The sequence below is a fragment of the Haliotis rubra genome, unplaced genomic scaffold, assembly GCF_003918875.1.
Source record: "Haliotis rubra isolate DU_JTF1 unplaced genomic scaffold, ASM391887v1 Scf633, whole genome shotgun sequence".
Taxonomy (NCBI): Eukaryota; Metazoa; Mollusca; class Gastropoda; order Lepetellida; family Haliotidae; genus Haliotis; species Haliotis rubra.
In genome coordinates, this window is record NW_025767339.1 from 418,512 (window position 1) to 425,644 (window position 7,133).

Here is a 7,133-nt window from a genome sequence, read left to right on the forward strand (position 1 = left end):
GAGCTCGTCCATTCTTTTTCACGACTTCACAGCTCTTCGTGCATTCTTCATTATATACACCCCTCAAATTACACTGAATATTTGAATAGATAGTATTAGCAGTATTTTAATACACCACCGTAATGCCCAGATAACGTTATGTTTGAGGGTGACAGTTTCCCACAGGTATACATTCCACCAATTTAAGGGCGTGTTTTGCAGTGGAATTAACATATGCGGAGCTGGTCTAAAATGTAATGAAATAAATTTGAAACACTTACCTTGGGCTAATTAAGTAACTAAACGTGATATCTACTACAAGAGATACAACCATGGATGATTTATGATCAACAAAACATGATTCTCTAGATGTGAAGAACTTCAATCATACAAATTAATGTCAGTAATTATGCAGTCAGTTAACAGTTAACTAGTTATATAATAAATGGTGCTATGGAATGTGTGTGCTATACCATGTTATACTTAACTAATATAGGGCTTAACTACCTACCTGATCCATTATAAGAAATAGGTATCAGCTTGAGGATTAGTTGTGCACTGAACCAGAAATGTTGTTGTTTTAAGCTGTCTAAGATAAGGCGATCTAGGTTTTGGGAGGTTACCGTGCATACACACAATCATTGAGCTTACTTTTACGTTTGTATATTTAATGTCTCGCTCAATGGGTGAAAGAGCTCACATTCAGCATAAACCTTCTGGTAACATTACAGTATAACCAATCTTCCCAGGATGAGTCTTAATAATTCTTTCCATAGGCCAATGTCCACGTGGAGTTTGATGCCATTCCCGTTGATATCCGATCGATGTGTGAGCCACTCCTTTTTCTTTTAAGACTGGGTATCCACTCTTTCATCCATCTGCTCCAAAAGTGCCGTATAAGCTGATGGATCCTTATCCAGCGTTTGCTTGGTTAAACGGTTTTGTATCCACTGATTCTGGAGCACAGTATCCGCCTGCCTGTCCACGAAGGAAGTGGTTCGGCGTCAGAGGTACATCATCCTGTGGATGTGCTGTCCGATAGGTCAGTGTGCGGAAATTCATCAAGGCTTCTCTCCAATGAACGCTGTCATGTGTTCAATACTCAAAGGCCACGGACCTATAGTATAATATGTATTGATACAATATAGAACAGTTTTAAGCATGATATTGATAATATGTTTCTATACAATTATGTGTGGAATCCTGGTTCAACGCTTTCAAATTTGATCTGGACTGTTTGGGTTTTAATATGGCCAAACCTTATTGTCTGATCACGTTTTTTGACATTTGGTAACAAGTATCAAGCTACCCTGTACGTCAGTGCTTGGTATCTGTAGGTCATCAAAATACAAAATGCTAAAGTGTTTCTTACGAAAACTTGATCTTGCAAAACTCAGGTGATTTAAGTAAAAGACGCCACGATACACTTCTTTATGGCTGTTAGGATGATATTAGTATGCAATAACAAAAATGCAAAATACTCTTCTACTTTCCTCTTCCTGCCACTCAGAGCCATGGGTGGAGTAACCATTAAAATTAATACATATACTTTCTTGTACATGTTTTACCATTCAACTTGTCTAGGATAGAGATCTCGGAAAGGGTATTAAAAGATAATATGTTACTGGATGATGAAGGTTTTTTGTTTGTTGCTTAATTGCACACTCAGCACTTTTTCAGCTGTGTGATGGCGGTCAGTCTGAGTCTGAGTCAGACAAACCGTTGATTGGCATCATGATCTATCAGCTGGGACCCGAACTGTTAGTCGCATCTTAAGACATGCATGGGTTGCTGAAGATAAATTCAAACCTGGATCTTCAAGGGTACGGATGATAAAGAACAATCGATATCCCCCTGTAGCGTGCTTACTTCAGAGTCATTATTTCATGAAGAAGGCTATCGTCTACCAATTATCAGCACCAGATGCAAAAACAGTTAATCGTGTTCGGTTTTACGTCACTGATTCAAGTGTACGTGGTTGTTTGTGGATAGGAGGACTGTTGGACTGTTTAACTCGATGTATGCAACACTAAACTATGGGCAAGTGGAAACATAGTTTGTACCACTGACATAGTTACCATTATATACCCTACTTAAGCAGCTGTACGCTGTTAATGTACGTCGTGAGTGAGTGAGTGAGTGAGTGAGTGAGAGAGTTAAAATTTCATTCACCTCGGCAATATTTTAGTCATATACTGACGAGAAATGTTTCATAAACACCATAGATTTTAATTGTTAAATAATCAGTCATCGAAGGACTGTAAAATAACTGTACTATCACAGATTGTGTCTAAAACTAGCATGTAAATGTAAAGCTATTTTATTTACGAAGACAATATAATATAGAAACATCCTCAACAACTGAACCATACTAAGGACCATGGGGACTTACAGTGCTTTTGCTACCTGCATGGACCGTACGTCGTGAAGTGATATCAATAAAAAGCATTACCTGAAGCGCACGTAAATATCGTGACATTGCTCTGCAGATAGTTTACATCAAGCTCTTAGGAATAGATTGGTCCTAAATATACCATGCTTGAGGTATACGAGGACATACATTCATGGCCACCATCGTTTGCATTTAGGTACGTTTCGATGTAGTTTCTCCTGTAGCGTTATCAAGATAGAGTTTGTGATAAGAACAATATAACGCATATTTTGTGATGACTGCAGATTATGATTACACAATGCCATTTAGAAAGTGGTCGATGTAACATATGTTATGTGTGGGATTACACTTTCTTAGTAAAGTACAAATTCTAGTACTTTTTTTAGTTGAGCCCCATCCAGGATTCGAACTCACACCCTCATCTTTCTTGCCGTAAAAATTTGGATGTGAAATAGCACGCGAAAGGGCAGATGTGAAATTACTGGGAGACACACTTTCAGGTATTTGTTCAACTGTAGAATTTGAAAATGATGTTTAGTATTATTGTCAAAGTGTAGGTTTTTCATTATTTTGCATTTAAATGTGAGTGCAGTGAAACATGCTGAGATTTGGAAGAGTCCAATATTTAGAATACAGGTATTGTTAGATATCTGCATTTTATGTACACGTTTCCTTGTCAAGATTATCTATTGAGTATATTAGAGAGAATGAATGAGTTTAGTTTTACGCCGCTTTTAGCAATATTCCAGCAATATCACGGCGGGGACACCAGAAATGGGCTTAACACATTGTGTCCATGTGGGGAATCGAACCGGGTTCGGCGTGACGAGCCAACGCTTTAACCACTAGGCTACCCAACCGCCCCGAGTATATTAGAGAGAAGGTGTATATTTGTAGTGTTTTAAATGAGAGTTATTTTCAGTGTTTGGTCTAAATTTCAATGTTTTGGTCACCTGTCACCCCTTTGGTCAAATAGAGTAGGACTTCCATTTCTTGGAATTGAGAGTCAGCGATGCACTGTTTCTAAGAATTCGTGTGTGACTGCGATGTTTGTGTACAAGTACATTGTTATTTTGCAGTATTACAATTCAAGTTACATTTGCAATCTTATGTACCACACAACAGTTTCGGTTTCTCCGCCATATGCTCCTTTTATTAAATCCGGTCATCTAATACAAAACACATACTCATAAGCGCAACGAAATATTCCGCATCTCACAATACCGACACGAAACATTTCAGTCTTCTTGAGTGTAGATTGGAGTTTGAAGAGATGTTATTCATTGTCTTAATATATTCAGAATATGATAGATTATTTCTGGCAGTGTAGAGTTTAATCTAATTATTTTATTGTTCATAGATTCAGAGAGACATAGTTATAAGTCACATATTATACGAACGCTTCATTGTATGAGAGATTTTCTAAGCGTTCCTATAAGACACTGAGTGTAAAAATGACTCAATTGTGAAGAGGTTATTTATCTGAATTTTGTGAGTGTACAAATGACAAAGAGAGAGGGTATATAATAGAGATTTTGTTGTATACTTATGAGAGCTTCAGAACTCCATGATCCATACTTCCTTGTGTTTGGGAATAAATGGTGTTGGAAGACCTCCCACAATATCCTTGTTCTTTCACCTGTGAACCAGCTGCCACAAACAAACACATACTCAGGATATAGAAAAAAACACAATCGACTACATTCCCTTACGAAAGTGGCATGGGTTTTGTCATTTCTCTTTACTATGGTCTCAGTGTAGTGGCTGTACAATTTCCGAGTCTCTTGCTGGGATTCTAACTACGGACCTTCTGATTCGAAGTTGGACGCATTATATATCTACATGATCAAAGAGCTAGCTGACATGGTTGGTATTTCTTCTGTTGGGTGTGTGAGATTAACCCCGTGAGAAAGCTGACTAGGTAATGATTTCTTCTGATGGGTGTGTGAGGTTATCCTCGTCAGCAAGCTGACAGGGTAAGGATGTTATCTGTGGGGTGTGTGAGGTTAACCTCGTCAGCAAGCTGACAAAGTAAGGATGTCATCTGTGGGGTGTGTGAGGTTAACCCTGTCAGCAAGCTGACAAAGTAAGGATGTCATCTGTGAGGGTCAGCAAGTGACAAAGTGATGTCATCTGTGGGGTGTGTGAGGTTAACCTCGTTAGCAAGCTGACAGGGTAAGGATGTTATCTGTGGGGTGTGTGAGGTTAACCTCGTCAGCAAGCTGACAAAGTAAGGATGTCATCTGTGGGTGTGTGAGGTTAACCCCGTCAGCAAGCTGACAAAGTAAGGATGTCATCTGTGGGGTGTGTGAGGTTAACCTCGTCTAGCAAGCTGACAAAGTAAGGATGTCATCTGTGGTGTGTGTGAGGTTAACCTCGTCAGCAAGCTGACAAAGTATGGATGTCATCTGTGGTGTGTGTGAGGTTAACCTGTCAGCAAGCTGACAAAGTAAGGATGTCATCTGTGGGGTGTGTGAGGTTAACCTCGTTAGCAAGCTGACAAAGTAAGGATGTCATCTGTGGGGTGTGTGAGGTTAACCCCGTTAGCAAGATGACAAAGTCTGGATGTCATCTGTGGTGTGTGTGAGGTTAACCCCGTTAGCAAGCTGACAAAGTAAGGATGTCATCTTTGGGGTGACTCCCCGCCCTGCTACATCAGTCCACCTATTGTTATAAAGGTAAATCATTGCATCTAATACCATTCCTTTCTCCAGCTGTACCATAATTATCCTATCTCTCTCCTTTTAATCAACACAGTTGTTTCCGTTAGCATGTATTCAAATCCTAATTTCGTACATCGATGCTCATGATGTCAATCATTGGATTGTCTTGCCCAGACTCTGTTATTTACAGACCGATGTCATCTGGCTGGGACATTTCTGAGTGTGGCGTTACACAAAAAGCAAACCCTTCACACCTAAGGGTAACGGAAGTGTCAACTGCTGGGTCGGTATATTGACTACAAAACAACCAGAACGACTGCAAGTCACTGTAACACAATACTGTGTTTGAGAACCTATATATTTTGGATAAATACGTTATGACGATGAATGAGTAGCAAAATAGTTAAAAGAATACAAATGTTATCGTGTGTATTTGTTTGTTTGGTGTGCGCTCGCATATGCGCTCCTGCATGATTCTTTAACATCTGGATGGTTTGTTTGTTTGTGTTATTGGTTAACGCTGCAGCTCTGGACCAGACAATCAAGTGACCAACATCTTTTGACTAGTTAACAACCAGAATGACTGCAAGTCAGTGTATTACAATATTGTGTTACAGAACATCTACATCTATTTTGAGTAGCAAGATAGTTTGAATTTCAAAATAAAGAATAAAAAATTATCGTGTGTATTTGTTAGTTTGGTGTGCGCACGTGCATGTTTTTTTGTAAGAAATGAAATCTTGTAAATCCTGAACGCCTGGTGTTATCGAACAACTATTGAAAGTGTGTAATTCTTGTATGAACACGTTCATGGTATACATAGACACGCAATATCAAGTATTGTTATATATTTCAAATGTTCTTGCACAGTTTCTAGTCATTGAAACGCCTTCATTCTGTCACAAAGTGTAGGAAAACCACGTGAAATCCCGTGTTGGTTAAAACAATTATATACTCTCCCAAAAAAGAAACGCATATAGGGATTTCAACTGTATTTTTATGTTTATTTTGAAACATCTTGTAGGCTTTATGAGTCAATGAAATATAGCGAAATTGCACACTGGGAATGTAGACTTATCCGCCTTTGGCGCCAACTCGAGGAAAGTCAGTTTGAGTGTCACATGGAGACGTGTGGTGGCGCTGAAGTCAATACCTCGTGTGACCACCGTGGGCATCCAGAACTGTACGGCATCGCCTCGGCATCGAACGAATAAGTCTCAGAATCTCGTGTTGCCCAATCGCAGCCCACTCTGTCTGTAGTACCTGTGCAAGTTACTGAAGTATCTGGGGCTGAGGGTTACGGCGTCGCACCCGTCTGTACAGGGCACCCTGGATCATCACCAAATCACTTCACCTACGGCAGGTGATCGCTCCCCACATCATAACACTTCCCTGGCCGAATCTGTCCACCTGGGGAACGCAAGCGTCGGCGAAACGTTCACGTCGACGTCTGTACACACGCATTCTTCCATCGCGTCGTTCCAATAGAAATCGTGATTCATCACTGAACCAGATTCTACGCCAATTCGGTAGGTTCCAGGCCTGAACGTTGGTGCATCATTGAACTCGATGTCGACGATGTTGTTGTCGAAGCACAAGGCCAAAATAAGGTCTTCTGGCACGTAAACCAGCCTCTCTCAATCTGTTCCTGACGGTCTGTGCAGATAGCCTCCTCAATCCGGGTATTTGTCGAGCGGTACTGGTCGCCGTAGCTGTTCGATGACGCAGGTGATGTACCCGGATGTAGCGATCCTGCTCCGCAGTGGTCGCTCGAGGTCGCCCACTACGAGGGGCATCTGCTACCGCATTCTGCCGGCAATATCTCTCCCAGAGCCGTGAAATGGTGCTGTGGTGAACATTCATGCGTCGGGCAACTGCACGTTGAGACTGGCCAGCTTCAAGCAAACCAATGGCGATATGACGGTTGGCTTCACTTAGACGTGGCATTTTGCGTTCGTCAACAATATTCCAAATACAGTGAATAATCGACAGACAGCGATCAACCTTTTATACCCATCATTGAGACTATCTGATCCCCAACTTTCACGTGCATTGCATGTGAATTTTGTATTCTGTTACACAACACGCCGAAATTGAAA